Source organism: Anopheles moucheti, chromosome 2 (genome assembly GCF_943734755.1).
Source record: "Anopheles moucheti chromosome 2, idAnoMoucSN_F20_07, whole genome shotgun sequence".
Lineage (NCBI taxonomy): Eukaryota > Metazoa > Arthropoda > Insecta > Diptera > Culicidae > Anopheles > Anopheles moucheti.
In genome coordinates, this window is record NC_069140.1 from 28,379,766 (window position 1) to 28,397,504 (window position 17,739).

Consider the following 17,739-nt stretch of genomic DNA (forward strand, 5'->3'; position numbering starts at 1 on the left):
GCCATCTTGTCCGCCATCTTGTCCGCCATCTTGTCCACCATCTTGGCCGCCATCTTGGCCGCCATCTTGGACGCCATCTTGTGTTTGCCATCTTGTCCGCCATCTTGTGTCCGCCATCTTGTCCGCCATCTTGTCCGCCATCTTGTCCGCCATGTTGTCCGCCATCTTGGCCGCCATCTTGTGTCCGCCATCTTGGCCGCCATCTTGTCCGCCATCTTGTCCGCCATCTTGTCCGCCATCTTGTTTGCCATCTTGTCCACCATCTTGGCCGCCATCTTGTCCGCCATCTTGGCCGCCATCTTGTCCGCCATCTTGGACGCCATCTTGTCCGCCATCTTGTGTCCGCCATCTTGGCCGCCATCTTGTCCGCCATCTTGTCCGCCATCTTGTCCGCCATCTTGTTCGCCATCTTGTCCACCATCTTGGCCGCCATCTTGTCCGCCATCTTGTACGCCATCTTGGCCGCCATCTTGTTCGCCATCTTGTCCACCATCTTGGCCGCCATCTTGTCCGCCATCTTGGCCGCCATCTTGTCCGCCATCTTGGACGCCATCTTGTCCGCCATCTTGTCCTCCATCTTGGCCGCCATCTTGTCCGCCATCTTGGCCGCCATCTTGTCCGCCATCTTGGACGCCATCTTGTCCGCCATCTTGTCCTCCATCTTGGCCGCCATCTTGGCCGCCATCTTGGACGCCATCTTGTCCGCCATCTTGTCCTCCATCTTGGCCGCCATCTTGGCCGCCATCTTGGCCGCCATCTTGTGTCCGCCATCTTGGCCGCCATCTTGTCCGCCATCTTGTCCGCCATCTTGTCCGCCATCTTGTTCGCCATCTTGTCCACCATCTTGGCCGCCATCTTGTCCGCCATCTTGGCCGCCATCTTGTCCGCCATCTTGGACGCCATCTTGTCCGCCATCTTGTCCTCCATCTTGGCCGCCATCTTGGCCGCCATCTTGTCCGCCATCTTGTCCGCCATCTTGTCCGCCATCTTGTTCGCCATCTTGTCCACCATCTTGGACGCCATCTTGTGTTTGCCATCTTGTCCACCATCTTGGCCGCCATCTTGTCCGCCATCTTGTCCGCCATCTTGTTCGCCATCTTGGCCGCCATCTTGTCCGCCATCTTGTCCGCCATCTTGTCCGCCATCTTGTTCGCCATCTTGTCCACCATCTTGTCCGCCATCTTGGACGCCATCTTGTCCGCCATCTTGTCCTCCATCTTGGCCGCCATCTTGGCCGCCATCTTGTCCGCCATCTTGTCCGCCATCTTGTCCGCCATCTTGTTCGCCATCTTGTCCGCCATCTTGTCCGCCATCTTGTTCGCCATCTTGTCCACCATCTTGGCCGCCATCTTGTCCGCCATCTTGGCCGCCATCTTGTGTCCGCCATCTTGTCCGCCATCTTGTCCGCCATCTTGTCCGCCATGTTGTCCGCCATCTTGGCCGCCATCTTGTGTCCGCCATCTTGGCCGCCATCTTGTCCGCCATCTTGTCCGCCATCTTGTCCGCCATCTTGTTCGCCATCTTGTCCACCATCTTGGCCGCCATCTTGTCCGCCATCTTGGCCGCCATCTTGTCCGCCATCTTGGACGCCATCTTGTCCGCCATCTTGTCCTCCATCTTGGCCGCCATCTTGTCCGCCATCTTGGCCGCCATCTTGTCCGCCATCTTGGACGCCATCTTGTCCGCCATCTTGTCCTCCATCTTGGCCGCCATCTTGTCCGCCATCTTGTCCGCCATCTTGTCCGCCATCTTGTTCGCCATCTTGTCCGCCATCTTGTCCGCCATCTTGTTCGCCATCTTGTCCACCATCTTGGCCGCCATCTTGTCCGCCATCTTGGCCGCCATCTTGTCCGCCATCTTGGACACCATCTTGTCCGCCATCTTGTTCGCCATCTTGTCCACCATCTTGGCCGCCATCTTGTCCGCCATCTTGGCCGCCATCTTGTCCGCCATCTTGGACGCCATCTTGTCCGCCATCTTGTCCTCCATCTTGGCCGCCATCTTGGCCGCCATCTTGGCCGCCATCTTGTGTCCGCCATCTTGGCCGCCATCTTGTCCGCCATCTTGTCCGCCATCTTGTCCGCCATCTTGTTCGCCATCTTGTCCACCATCTTGGACGCCATCTTGTGTTTGCCATCTTGTCCACCATCTTGGCCGCCATCTTGTCCGCCATCTTGTCCGCCATCTTGTTCGCCATCTTGGCCGCCATCTTGTCCGCCATCTTGTCCGCCATCTTGTCCGCCATCTTGTTCGCCATCTTGGCCGCCATCTTGGCCGCCATCTTGGCCGCCATCTTGTGTCCGCCATCTTGTCCGCCATCTTGTCCGCCATCTTGTCCACCATCTTGGCCGCCATCTTGGCCGCCATCTTGGCCGCCATCTTGGACGCCATCTTGTGTTTGCCATCTTGTCCGCCATCTTGTGTCCGCCATCTTGTCCGCCATCTTGTCCGCCATCTTGTCCGCCATGTTGTCCGCCATCTTGGCCGCCATCTTGTGTCCGCCATCTTGTCCGCCATCTTGTCCACCATCTTGGCCGCCATCTTGTGTCCGCCATCTTGGCCGCCATCTTGTCCGCCATCTTGTCCTCCATCTTGGCCGCCATCTTGGCCGCCATCTTGTCCACCATCTTGGACGCCATCTTGTGTTTGCCATCTTGTCCACCATCTTGTGTCCGCCATCTTGTCCGCCATCTTGTCCGCCATCTTGTCCGCCATGTTGTCCGCCATCTTGGCCGCCATCTTGTGTCCGCCATCTTGGCCGCCATCTTGTCCGCCATCTTGTCCACCATCTTGGACGCCATCTTGTCCGCCATCTTGTCCTCCATCTTGGCCGCCATCTTGGCCGCCATCTTGTCCGCCATCTTGTCCTCCATCTTGGCCGCCATCTTGGCCGCCATCTTGTCCACCATCTTGGACGCCATCTTGTGTTTGCCATCTTGTCCACCATCTTGTGTCCGCCATCTTGTCCGCCATCTTGTCCGCCATCTTGTCCGCCATGTTGTCCGCCATCTTGTCCGCCATCTTGTCCGCCATGTTGTCCGCCATCTTGGCCGCCATCTTGTCCGCCATCTTGGACGCCATCTTGTCCGCCATCTTGTCCTCCATCTTGGCCGCCATCTTGGCCGCCATCTTGTCCGCCATCTTGTCCGCCATCTTGTCCGCCATCTTGTTCGCCATCTTGTCCACCATCTTGGACGCCATCTTGTGTTTGCCATCTTGTCCACCATCTTGGCCGCCATCTTGTCCGCCATCTTGTCCGCCATCTTGTTCGCCATCTTGGCCGCCATCTTGTCCGCCATCTTGTCCGCCATCTTGTCCGCCATCTTGTTCGCCATCTTGGCCGCCATCTTGGCCGCCATCTTGGCCGCCATCTTGTGTCCGCCATCTTGTCCGCCATCTTGTCCGCCATCTTGTCCACCATCTTGGCCGCCATCTTGGCCGCCATCTTGGCCGCCATCTTGGACGCCATCTTGTGTTTGCCATCTTGTCCGCCATCTTGTGTCCGCCATCTTGTCCGCCATCTTGTCCGCCATCTTGTCCGCCATGTTGTCCGCCATCTTGGCCGCCATCTTGTGTCCGCCATCTTGTCCGCCATCTTGTCCACCATCTTGGCCGCCATCTTGTGTCCGCCATCTTGGCCGCCATCTTGTCCGCCATCTTGTCCTCCATCTTGGCCGCCATCTTGGCCGCCATCTTGGCCGCCATCTTGTGTCCGCCATCTTGTCCGCCATCTTGTCCGCCATCTTGTCCACCATCTTGTCCGCCATCTTGTCCGCCATGTTGTCCGCCATCTTGGCCGCCATCTTGTGTCCGCCATCTTGGCCGCCATCTTGTCCGCCATCTTGTCCGCCATCTTGTCCGCCATCTTGTTCGCCATCTTGTCCACCATCTTGTCCGCCATCTTGGACGCCATCTTGTCCGCCATCTTGTCCTCCATCTTGGCCGCCATCTTGGCCGCCATCTTGTCCGCCATCTTGTCCGCCATCTTGTCCGCCATCTTGTTCGCCATCTTGTCCGCCATCTTGTCCGCCATCTTGTTCGCCATCTTGTCCACCATCTTGGCCGCCATCTTGTCCGCCATCTTGGCCGCCATCTTGTGTCCGCCATCTTGTCCGCCATCTTGTCCGCCATCTTGTCCGCCATGTTGTCCGCCATCTTGGCCGCCATCTTGTGTCCGCCATCTTGGCCGCCATCTTGTCCGCCATCTTGTCCGCCATCTTGTCCGCCATCTTGTTCGCCATCTTGTCCACCATCTTGGCCGCCATCTTGTCCGCCATCTTGGCCGCCATCTTGTCCGCCATCTTGGACGCCATCTTGTCCGCCATCTTGTCCTCCATCTTGGCCGCCATCTTGTCCGCCATCTTGGCCGCCATCTTGTCCGCCATCTTGGACGCCATCTTGTCCGCCATCTTGTCCTCCATCTTGGCCGCCATCTTGGCCGCCATCTTGTCCGCCATCTTGTCCGCCATCTTGTCCGCCATCTTGTTCGCCATCTTGTCCGCCATCTTGTCCGCCATCTTGTTCGCCATCTTGTCCACCATCTTGGCCGCCATCTTGTCCGCCATCTTGGCCGCCATCTTGTCCGCCATCTTGGACGCCATCTTGTCCGCCATCTTGTTCGCCATCTTGTCCACCATCTTGGCCGCCATCTTGTCCTCCATCTTGGCCGCCATCTTGGCCGCCATCTTGTCCACCATCTTGGACGCCATCTTGTGTTTGCCATCTTGTCCACCATCTTGTGTCCGCCATCTTGTCCGCCATCTTGTCCGCCATCTTGTCCGCCATGTTGTCCGCCATCTTGGCCGCCATCTTGTGTCCGCCATCTTGGCCGCCATCTTGTCCGCCATCTTGTCCACCATCTTGGACGCCATCTTGTCCGCCATCTTGTCCTCCATCTTGGCCGCCATCTTGGCCGCCATCTTGTCCGCCATCTTGTCCTCCATCTTGGCCGCCATCTTGGCCGCCATCTTGTCCACCATCTTGGACGCCATCTTGTGTTTGCCATCTTGTCCACCATCTTGTGTCCGCCATCTTGTCCGCCATCTTGTCCGCCATCTTGTCCGCCATGTTGTCCGCCATCTTGTCCGCCATCTTGTCCGCCATGTTGTCCGCCATCTTGGCCGCCATCTTGTCCGCCATCTTGGACGCCATCTTGTCCGCCATCTTGTCCTCCATCTTGGCCGCCATCTTGGCCGCCATCTTGTCCGCCATCTTGTCCGCCATCTTGTTCGCCATCTTGTCCGCCATCTTGTCCGCCATCTTGTTCGCCATCTTGTCCACCATCTTGGCCGCCATCTTGTCCGCCATCTTGGCCGCCATCTTGTGTCCGCCATCTTGTCCGCCATCTTGTCCGCCATCTTGTCCGCCATGTTGTCCGCCATCTTGGCCGCCATCTTGTGTCCGCCATCTTGGCCGCCATCTTGTCCGCCATCTTGTCCGCCATCTTGTCCGCCATCTTGTTCGCCATCTTGTCCACCATCTTGGCCGCCATCTTGTCCGCCATCTTGGCCGCCATCTTGTCCGCCATCTTGGACGCCATCTTGTCCGCCATCTTGTCCTCCATCTTGGCCGCCATCTTGTCCGCCATCTTGGCCGCCATCTTGTCCGCCATCTTGGACGCCATCTTGTCCGCCATCTTGTCCTCCATCTTGGCCGCCATCTTGGCCGCCATCTTGTCCGCCATCTTGTCCGCCATCTTGTCCGCCATCTTGTTCGCCATCTTGTCCGCCATCTTGTCCGCCATCTTGTTCGCCATCTTGTCCACCATCTTGGCCGCCATCTTGTCCGCCATCTTGGCCGCCATCTTGTCCGCCATCTTGGACGCCATCTTGTCCGCCATCTTGTTCGCCATCTTGTCCACCATCTTGGCCGCCATCTTGTCCTCCATCTTGGCCGCCATCTTGGCCGCCATCTTGTCCACCATCTTGGACGCCATCTTGTGTTTGCCATCTTGTCCACCATCTTGTGTCCGCCATCTTGTCCGCCATCTTGTCCGCCATCTTGTCCGCCATGTTGTCCGCCATCTTGGCCGCCATCTTGTGTCCGCCATCTTGGCCGCCATCTTGTCCGCCATCTTGTCCACCATCTTGGACGCCATCTTGTCCGCCATCTTGTCCTCCATCTTGGCCGCCATCTTGGCCGCCATCTTGTCCGCCATCTTGTCCTCCATCTTGGCCGCCATCTTGGCCGCCATCTTGTCCACCATCTTGGACGCCATCTTGTGTTTGCCATCTTGTCCACCATCTTGTGTCCGCCATCTTGTCCGCCATCTTGTCCGCCATCTTGTTCGCCATGTTGTCCGCCATCTTGTCCGCCATCTTGTCCGCCATGTTGTCCGCCATCTTGGCCGCCATCTTGTCCGCCATCTTGGACGCCATCTTGTCCGCCATCTTGTCCTCCATCTTGGCCGCCATCTTGGCCGCCATCTTGTCCGCCATCTTGTCCGCCATCTTGTCCGCCATCTTGTTCGCCATCTTGTCCACCATCTTGGACGCCATCTTGTGTTTGCCATCTTGTCCACCATCTTGGCCGCCATCTTGTCCGCCATCTTGTCCGCCATCTTGTTCGCCATCTTGGCCGCCATCTTGTCCGCCATCTTGTCCGCCATCTTGTCCGCCATCTTGTTCGCCATCTTGGCCGCCATCTTGGCCGCCATCTTGGCCGCCATCTTGTGTCCGCCATCTTGTCCGCCATCTTGTCCGCCATCTTGTCCACCATCTTGGCCGCCATCTTGGCCGCCATCTTGGCCGCCATCTTGGACGCCATCTTGTGTTTGCCATCTTGTCCGCCATCTTGTGTCCGCCATCTTGTCCGCCATCTTGTCCGCCATCTTGTCCGCCATGTTGTCCGCCATCTTGGCCGCCATCTTGTGTCCGCCATCTTGTCCGCCATCTTGTCCACCATCTTGGCCGCCATCTTGTGTCCGCCATCTTGGCCGCCATCTTGTCCGCCATCTTGTCCTCCATCTTGGCCGCCATCTTGGCCGCCATCTTGGCCGCCATCTTGTGTCCGCCATCTTGTCCGCCATCTTGTCCGCCATCTTGTCCACCATCTTGTCCGCCATCTTGTCCGCCATGTTGTCCGCCATCTTGGCCGCCATCTTGTGTCCGCCATCTTGGCCGCCATCTTGTCCGCCATCTTGTCCGCCATCTTGTCCGCCATCTTGTTCGCCATCTTGTCCACCATCTTGTCCGCCATCTTGGACGCCATCTTGTCCGCCATCTTGTCCTCCATCTTGGCCGCCATCTTGGCCGCCATCTTGTCCGCCATCTTGTCCGCCATCTTGTCCGCCATCTTGTTCGCCATCTTGTCCGCCATCTTGTCCGCCATCTTGTTCGCCATCTTGTCCACCATCTTGGCCGCCATCTTGTCCGCCATCTTGGCCGCCATCTTGTGTCCGCCATCTTGTCCGCCATCTTGTCCGCCATCTTGTCCGCCATGTTGTCCGCCATCTTGGCCGCCATCTTGTGTCCGCCATCTTGGCCGCCATCTTGTCCGCCATCTTGTCCGCCATCTTGTCCGCCATCTTGTTCGCCATCTTGTCCACCATCTTGGCCGCCATCTTGTCCGCCATCTTGGCCGCCATCTTGTCCGCCATCTTGGACGCCATCTTGTCCGCCATCTTGTCCTCCATCTTGGCCGCCATCTTGTCCGCCATCTTGGCCGCCATCTTGTCCGCCATCTTGGACGCCATCTTGTCCGCCATCTTGTCCTCCATCTTGGCCGCCATCTTGGCCGCCATCTTGTCCGCCATCTTGTCCGCCATCTTGTCCGCCATCTTGTTCGCCATCTTGTCCGCCATCTTGTCCGCCATCTTGTTCGCCATCTTGTCCACCATCTTGGCCGCCATCTTGTCCGCCATCTTGGCCGCCATCTTGTCCGCCATCTTGGACGCCATCTTGTCCGCCATCTTGTTCGCCATCTTGTCCACCATCTTGGCCGCCATCTTGTCCGCCATCTTGGCCGCCATCTTGTCCGCCATCTTGGACGCCATCTTGTCCGCCATCTTGTCCTCCATCTTGGCCGCCATCTTGGCCGCCATCTTGGCCGCCATCTTGTGTCCGCCATCTTGGCCGCCATCTTGTCCGCCATCTTGTCCGCCATCTTGTCCGCCATCTTGTTCGCCATCTTGTCCACCATCTTGGACGCCATCTTGTGTTTGCCATCTTGTCCACCATCTTGGCCGCCATCTTGTCCGCCATCTTGTCCGCCATCTTGTTCGCCATCTTGGCCGCCATCTTGTCCGCCATCTTGTCCGCCATCTTGTCCGCCATCTTGTTCGCCATCTTGGCCGCCATCTTGGCCGCCATCTTGGCCGCCATCTTGTGTCCGCCATCTTGTCCGCCATCTTGTCCGCCATCTTGTCCACCACCTTGGCCGCCATCTTGGCCGCCATCTTGGCCGCCATCTTGGACGCCATCTTGTGTTTGCCATCTTGTCCGCCATCTTGTGTCCGCCATCTTGTCCGCCATCTTGTCCGCCATCTTGTCCGCCATGTTGTCCGCCATCTTGGCCGCCATCTTGTGTCCGCCATCTTGTCCGCCATCTTGTCCACCATCTTGGCCGCCATCTTGTGTCCGCCATCTTGGCCGCCATCTTGTCCGCCATCTTGTCCTCCATCTTGGCCGCCATCTTGGCCGCCATCTTGTCCACCATCTTGGACGCCATCTTGTGTTTGCCATCTTGTCCACCATCTTGTGTCCGCCATCTTGTCCGCCATCTTGTCCGCCATCTTGTCCGCCATGTTGTCCGCCATCTTGGCCGCCATCTTGTGTCCGCCATCTTGGCCGCCATCTTGTCCGCCATCTTGTCCACCATCTTGGACGCCATCTTGTCCGCCATCTTGTCCTCCATCTTGGCCGCCATCTTGGCCGCCATCTTGTCCGCCATCTTGTCCTCCATCTTGGCCGCCATCTTGGCCGCCATCTTGTCCGCCATCTTGTCCGCCATCTTGTCCGCCATCTTGTTCGCCATCTTGTCCACCATCTTGGACGCCATCTTGTGTTTGCCATCTTGTCCACCATCTTGGCCGCCATCTTGTCCGCCATCTTGTCCGCCATCTTGTTCGCCATCTTGGCCGCCATCTTGTCCGCCATCTTGTCCGCCATCTTGTCCGCCATCTTGTTCGCCATCTTGGCCGCCATCTTGGCCGCCATCTTGGCCGCCATCTTGTGTCCGCCATCTTGTCCGCCATCTTGTCCGCCATCTTGTCCACCATCTTGGCCGCCATCTTGGCCGCCATCTTGGCCGCCATCTTGGACGCCATCTTGTGTTTGCCATCTTGTCCGCCATCTTGTGTCCGCCATCTTGTCCGCCATCTTGTCCGCCATCTTGTCCGCCATGTTGTCCGCCATCTTGGCCGCCATCTTGTGTCCGCCATCTTGTCCGCCATCTTGTCCACCATCTTGGCCGCCATCTTGTGTCCGCCATCTTGGCCGCCATCTTGTCCGCCATCTTGTCCTCCATCTTGGCCGCCATCTTGGCCGCCATCTTGGCCGCCATCTTGTGTCCGCCATCTTGTCCGCCATCTTGTCCGCCATCTTGTCCACCATCTTGGCCGCCATCTTGGCCGCCATCTTGGCCGCCATCTTGGACGCCATCTTGTGTTTGCCATCTTGTCCGTCATCTTGTGTCCGCCATCTTGTCCGCCATCTTGTCCGCCATCTTGTCCGCCATGTTGTCCGCCATCTTGGCCGCCATCTTGTGTCCGCCATCTTGGCCGCCATCTTGTCCGCCATCTTGTCCACCATCTTGGCCGCCATCTTGTGTCCGCCATCTTGGCCGCCATCTTGTCCGCCATCTTGTCCGCCATCTTGTCCGCCATCTTGTTCGCCATCTTGTCCACCATCTTGGACGCCATCTTGTGTTTGCCATCTTGTCCACCATCTTGGCCGCCATCTTGTCCGCCATCTTGTCCGCCATCTTGTTCGCCATCTTGGCCGCCATCTTGTCCGCCATCTTGTCCGCCATCTTGTCCGCCATCTTGTTCGCCATCTTGTCCACCATCGTGGCCGCCATCTTGTGTCCGCCATCTTGTCCGCCATCTTGTCCGCCATCTTATCCGCCATCTTGTCCGCCATCTTGTCCGCCATCTTGTCCACCATCTTGGCCGCCATCTTGTCCGCCATCTTGGCCGCCATCTTGTCCGCCATCTTGGACGCCATCTTGGTCGCCATCTTGTCCGCCATCTTGTCCGCCATCTTGTCCGCCATCTTGTCCGCCATCTTGTCCGCCATCTTGTTTGCCATCTTGGCCGCCATCTTGTCCGCCATCTTGTTTGCCATCTTGGCCGCCATCTTGTCCGCCATCTTGTCCGCCATCTTGTCCGCCATCTTGTTCGCCATCTTGTCCACCATCGTGGCCGCCATCTTGTGTCCGCCATCTTGTCCGCCATCTTGTCCGCCATCTTATCCGCCATCTTGTCCGCCATCTTGTCCGCCATCTTGTCCACCATCTTGGCCGCCATCTTGTCCGCCATCTTGTCCGCCATCTTGTTCGCCATCTTGGCCGCCATCTTGTCCGCCATCTTGTCCGCCATCTTGTCCGCCATCTTGTTCGCCATCTTGTCCACCATCTTGGCCGCCATCTTGGCCGCCATCTTGGCCGCCATCTTGTGTCCGCCATCTTGTCCGCCATCTTGTCCGCCATCTTGTCCACCATCTTGGCCGCCATCTTGTCCACCATCTTGGACGCCATCTTGTGTTTGCCATCTTGTCCACCATCTTGGCCGCCATCTTGTCCGCCATCTTGTCCGCCATCTTGTTCGCCATCTTGGCCGCCATCTTGTCCGCCATCTTGTCCGCCATCTTGTCCGCCATCTTGTTCGCCATCTTGTCCACCATCGTGGCCGCCATCTTGTGTCCGCCATCTTGTCCGCCATCTTGTCCGCCATCTTATCCGCCATCTTGTCCGCCATCTTGTCCGCCATCTTGTCCACCATCTTGGCCGCCATCTTGTCCGCCATCTTGGCCGCCATCTTGTCCGCCATCTTGGACGCCATCTTGGTCGCCATCTTGTCCGCCATCTTGTCCGCCATCTTGTGTCCGGCATCTTGTGTCTGCCATCTTGTCCGCCATCTTGTCCGCCATCTTGTCCGCCATCTTGTCCGCCATCTTGTTCGCCATCTTGGCCGCCATCTTGTCCGCCATCTTGTCCGCCATCTTGTCCGCCATCTTGTTCGCCATCTTGTCCACCATCGTGGCCGCCATCTTGTGTCCGCCATCTTGTCCGCCATCTTGTCCGCCATCTTATCCGCCATCTTGTCCGCCATCTTGTCCGCCATCTTGTCCACCATCTTGGCCGCCATCTTGTCCGCCATCTTGTCCGCCATCTTGTTCGCCATCTTGGCCGCCATCTTGTCCGCCATCTTGTCCGCCATCTTGTCCGCCATCTTGTTCGCCATCTTGTCCACCATCTTGGCCGCCATCTTGGCCGCCATCTTGGCCGCCATCTTGTGTCCGCCATCTTGTCCGCCATCTTGTCCGCCATCTTGTCCACCATCTTGGCCGCCATCTTGGCCGCCATCTTGGCCGCCATCTTGGACGCCATCTTGTGTTTGCCATCTTGTCCGCCATCTTGTGTCCGCCATCTTGTCCGCCATCTTGTCCGCCATCTTGTCCGCCATGTTGTCCGCCATCTTGGCCGCCATCTTGTGTCCGCCATCTTGGCCGCCATTTTGTCCGCCATCTTGTCCACCATCTTGGCCGCCATCTTGTGTCCGCCATCTTGGCCGCCATCTTGTCCGCCATCTTGTCCTCCATCTTGGCCGCCATCTTGGCCGCCATCTTGGCCGCCATCTTGTGTCCGCCATCTTGTCCGCCATCTTGTCCGCCATCTTGTCCACCATCTTGGCCGCCATCTTGGCCGCCATCTTGGCCGCCATCTTGGACGCCATCTTGTGTTTGCCATCTTGTCCGCCATCTTGTGTCCGCCATCTTGTCCGCCATCTTGTCCGCCATCTTGTCCGCCATGTTGTCCGCCATCTTGGCCGCCATCTTGTGTCCGCCATCTTGGCCGCCATCTTGTCCGCCATCTTGTCCACCATCTTGGCCGCCATCTTGTGTCCGCCATCTTGGCCGCCATCTTGTCCGCCATCTTGTCCGCCATCTTGTCCGCCATCTTGTTCGCCATCTTGTCCACCATCTTGGACGCCATCTTGTGTTTGCCATCTTGTCCACCATCTTGGCCGCCATCTTGTCCGCCATCTTGTCCGCCATCTTGTTCGCCATCTTGGCCGCCATCTTGTCCGCCATCTTGTCCGCCATCTTGTTCGCCATCTTGTCCACCATCGTGGCCGCCATCTTGTGTCCGCCATCTTGTCCGCCATCTTGTCCGCCATCTTATCCGCCATCTTGTCCGCCATCTTGTCCGCCATCTTGTCCACCATCTTGGCCGCCATCTTGTCCGCCATCTTGGCCGCCATCTTGTCCGCCATCTTGGACGCCATCTTGGTCGCCATCTTGTCCGCCATCTTGTCCGCCATCTTGTGTCCGGCATCTTGTGTCTGCCATCTTGTCCGCCATCTTGTCCGCCATCTTGTCCGCCATCTTGTCCGCCATCTTGGCCGCCATTTTGTCCGCCATCTTGTCCGCCATCTTGGCCGCTATCTTGTGTCCGCCATCTTGTCCGCCATCTTGTGTCCGCCATCTTGGCCGCCATCTTGTCCGCCATCTTGTCCGCCATCTTGTTCGCCATCTTGTACACCATCTTGGCCGCCATCTTGTGTCCGCCATCTTGTCCGCCATCTTGTCCGCCATCTTGTGTCCGCCATCTTGTCCGCCATCTTGTCCGCCATCTTGTCCACCATCTTGGCCGCCATCTTGTCCGCCATCTTGTGTCCGCCATCTTGGCCGCCATCTTGTCCGCCATCTTGGCCGCCATCTTGTGTCCGCCATCTTGTCCGCCATCTTGTCCGCCATCTTGTGTCCGCCATCTTGTCCGCCATCTTGTCCGCCATCTTGTCCACCATCTTGGCCGCCATCTTGTCCGCCATCTTGGCCGAAATATTGTCCGTCATCTTGGCCGCCATCTTGTCCGCCATCTTGTTCGCCATCTTGTTCGCCATCTTGTCCGGCATCTTGTGTCTGCCATCTTGTCAGCCATCTTGTCCGCCATCTTGTCCGCCATCTTGTCCGCCATCTTGGCCGCCATTTTGTCCGCCATCTTGTCCGCCATCTTGGCCACCATCTTGTGTCCGCCATCTTGTCCGCCATCTTGTCAGCCATCTTGTCCGCCATCTTGTCCTCCATCTTGTCCGCCATCTTGGCCGCCATCTTGGCCGCCATCTTGTCCGCCATCTTGGACGCCATCTTGTCCGCCATCTTGTCCTCCATCTTGGCCGCCATCTTGGCCGCCATCTTGGCCGCCATCTTGTGTCCGCCATCTTGGCCGCCATCTTGTCCGCCATCTTGTCCGCCATCTTGTCCGCCATCTTGTCCGCCATCTTGTCCGCCATCTTGTATCCGCCATCTTGTCCGCCATCTTGGCCGCCATCTTGGCCACCATCTTGTCCGCCATCTTGTCCGCCATCTTGTCCGCCATCTTGTCCGCCATCTTGTACGCCATCTTATGTCCGCCATCTTGGCCACCATCTTGACCGCCATCTTGGCCGCCATCTTGGCCGCCAATTTGTCCGCCATCTTGGCCGCCAATTTGTCCGCCATCTTGTCCGCCATCTTGGCCGCCATCTTGTCCGCCATCTTGTCCGCCATCTTGTCCGCCATCTTGGCCGCCATCTTGTGTCCGCCATCTTGTCCGCCATCTTGTCCGCCATCTTGTCCGCCATCTTGTCCGCCATCTTGTCCGCCATCTTGGCCGCCATCTTGTCCGCCATCTTGGCCGCCATCTTGTCCGCCATCTTGTCCGCCATCTTGTCCGCCATCTTGTCCGCCATCTTGTCCGCCATCTTGTCCGCCATCTTGTCCGCCATCTTGTCCGCCATCTTGTCCGCCATCTTGTCCGCCATCTTGTCCGCCATCTTGGCCGCCATCTTGTCCGCCATCTTGTCCGCCATCTTGTCCGCCATCTTGGCCGCCATCTTGGCCGCCGTCTTGGCCGCAATCTTGTCCGCCATCTTGTCCGCCATCTTGTCCGCCATCTTGGCCGCCATCTTGGCCGCCATCTTGTCCGCCATCTTGGCCGCCATCTTGTCCGCCATCTTGGCCGCCATCTTGGCCGCCATCTTGTCCGCCATCTTGTCCGCCATCTTGTGTCCGCCATCTTGTCCGCCATCTTGTCCGCCATCTTGGCCGCCATCTTGTGTCCGCCATCTTGGCCGCCATCTTGTGTCCGCCATCTTGGCCGCCATATTGTCCGCCATCTTGTCCGCCATCTTGTCCGCCATCTTGTTCGCCATCTTGTGTCCGCCATCTTGTCCGCCATCTTGTTTGCCATCTTAACCGCCATCTTATCCGTCATCTAGTGTCCGCCATCTTGTCCACCATCTTGTGTCCGCCATCTTGTCCGCCATCTTGTACGCCATCTTATGTCCGCCATCTTGGCCACCATCTTGACCGCCATCTTGGCCGCCATCTTGGCCGCCAATTTGTCCGCCATCTTGGCCGCCAATTTGTCCGCCATCTTGTCCGCCATCTTGTCCGCCATCTTGTCCGCCATCTTGTCCACCATCTTGTCCGCCATCTTGTCCGCCATCTTGGCCGCCATCTTGTCCGCCATCTTGGCCGCCATCTTGTCCGCCATCTTGGCCGCCATCTTGGCCGCCATCTTGTCCGCCATCTTGTCCGCCATCTTGGCCGCCATCTTGTCCGCCATCTTGTCCACCATCTTGGCCGCCATCTTGTCCGCCATCTTGGCCGCTATCTTGTGTCCGCCATCTTGTCCGCCATCTTGTCCTCCATCTTGGCCGCCATCTTGTCCGCCATCTTGTCCGCCATCTTGTCCGCCATCTTGTTCGCCATCTTGTCCGCCATCTTGTCCGCCATCTTGTCCGCCATCTTGTCCGCCATCTTGTCCGCCATCTTGTCCGCCATCTTGGTCGCCATCTTGTCCGCCATCTTGTCCGCCATCTTGTCCGCCATCTTGTCCGCCATCTTGGCCGCCATCTTGGCCGCCATCTTGGCCGCCATCTTGGTCGCCATCTTGGTCGCCATCTTGGTCGCCATCTTGGTCGCCATCTTGTCCGCCATCTTGGTCGCCATCTTGTCCGCCATCTTGGCCGCCATCTTGTCCGCCGTCTTGGACGCCATCTTGGTCGCCATCTTGTCCGCCATCTTGTGTCTGCCATCTTGTCCGCCATCTTGTCCGCCATCTTGTCCGCCATCTTGTCCGCCATCTTGGCCGCCATTTTGTCCGCCATCTTGTCCGCCATCTTGGCCGCTATCTTGTGTCCGCCATCTTGGCCGTCATCTTGTCCGCCATCTTGTCCGCCATCTTGTCCGCCATCTTGTCCGCCATCTTGGCCGCCATCTTGTCCGCTATCTTGTCCGCCATCTTGTCCGCCATCTTGTGTTTGCCATCTTGGTCGCCATCTTGTCCGCCATCTTGGTCGCTATCTTGTCCGCCATCTTGTCCGCCATCTTGTCCGCCATCTTGTGTCCGCCATCTTGGCCGCCATCTTGTCCGCCATCTTGTCCGCCATCTTGTGTCCGCCATCCTGTCCGCCATCTTGGCCGCCATCTTGGCCACCATCTTGGCCGCCATCTTGTCCGCCATCTTGTCCGCCATCTTGTCTGCCATCTTGGCCGCCATCTTGTTGCCGCCATCTTGTCCGCCATCTTGGCCGCCATCTTGTGTCCGCCATCTTGTCCGCCATCTTGTGTCCGCCATCCTGTCCGCCATCTTGGCCGCCATCTTGGCCACCATCTTGGCCGCCATCTTGGCCGCCATCTTGTCCGCCATTTTGTGTCCGCCATCTTGTCCGCCATCTTGGCCGCCATCTTGTCCGCCATCTTGTGTCCGCCATCTTGTCCGCCATCTTGGCCGCCATTTTGTGTCCGCCATCTTGTCCGCCATCTTGGCCGCCATCTTGTCCGCCATCTTGTCCGCCATCTTGGCCGCCATCTTGTCCGCCATCTTGGCCACCATCTTGTGTCCGCCATCTTGTCCGCCATCTTGTCCGCCATCTTGTCCGCCATCTTGGCCGCCATCTTGTCCGCCATCTTGTCCGCCATCTTGTCCGCCATCTTGTCCGCCATCTTGTCCGCCATCTTGTCCGCCATCTTGGCCGCCATCTTGTCCGCCATCGTGTCCGCCATCTTGTCTGCCATCTTGTCCGCCATCTTGGCCGCCATCTTGGCCGCCGTCTTGGCCGCAATCTTGTCCGCCATCTTGTCCGCCATCTTGTCCGCCATCTTGGCCGCCATCTTGGCCGCCATCTTGTCCGCCATCTTGGCCGCCATCTTGTCCGCCATCTTGGCCGCCATCTTGTCCGCCATCTTGTCCGCCATCTTGTCCGCCATCTTGTCCGCCATCTTGGCCGCCATCTTGTCCGCCATCTTGTCCGCCATCTTGTCCGCCATCTTGGCCGCCATCTTGTGTCCGCCATCTTGGCCGCCATCTTGTCCGCCATTTTGTCCGCCATCTTGTCCGCCATCTTGTCCGCCATCTTGTTCGCCATCTTGTGTCCGCCATTTTGTCCGCCATCTTGTTTGCCCTCTTAACCGCCATCTTATCCGTCATCTAGTGTCCGCCATCTTGTCCGCCATCTTGTCCGCCATCTTGTGTCCGCCATCTAGTCCGCCATCTTGTACGCCATCTTATGTCCGCCATCTTGGCCACCATCTTGACCGCCATCTTGGCCGCCATCTTGGCCGCCAATTTGTCCGCCATCTTGGCCGCCAATTTGTCCGCCATCTTGTCCGCCATCTTGTGTCCGCCATCTTGTCCACCATCTTGTCCGCCATCTTTGTCCGCCATCTTGTCCGCCATCTTGTCCGCCATCTTGGCCGTCATCTTGTCCGCCATCTTGGCCGCCATCTTGGCCGCCATCTTGGCCGCCATCTTGTCCGCCATCTTGTCCGCCATCTTGGCCGCCATCTTGTCCGCCATCTTGTCCACCATCTTGGCCGCCATCTTGTCCGCCATCTTGGCCGAAATATTGCGTTTGCCATCTTGTCCGCCATCTTGTCCGCCATCTTGGCCGCCATCTTGTCCGCCATCTTGTCCGCCATCTTGTCCGCCATCTTGTTCGCCATCTTGTCCGCCATCTTGTCCGCCATCTTGTCCGCCATCTTGTCCGCCATCTTGTCCGCCATCTTGTCCGCCATCTTGGTCGCCATCTTGTCCGCCATCTTGTCCGCCATCTTGTCCGCCATCTTGTCCGCCATCTTGTCCGCCATCTTGGCCGCCATCTTGGCCGCCATCTTGGCCGCCATCTTGTCCGCCATCTTGTCCTCCATCTTGTGTCCGCCATCTTGTCCGCCATCTTGGCCGCCATCTTGTCCACCATCTTGTTCGCCATCTTGTCCGCCATCTTGTCCGCCATCTTGGCAGCCATCTTGTCCGCCATCTTGGCCGCCATCTTGTGTCCGTCATCTTGGCCGCCATCTTGTTCGCCATCTTGTCCGCCATCTTGTCCGCCATCTTGTGTCCGCCATCTTGGCCGCCATCTTGTCCGCCATCTTGGCCGCCTTTTCGGCCGCCATCTTGTCCGCCATCTTGTCCGCCATCTTGTCCACCATCTTGGCCGCCATCTTGTGTCCGCCATCTTGGCCGCTATCTTGTCCGCCATCTTGGCCGCCATCTTGTCCGCCATCTTGTCCGCCATCTTGTCCACCATCTTGG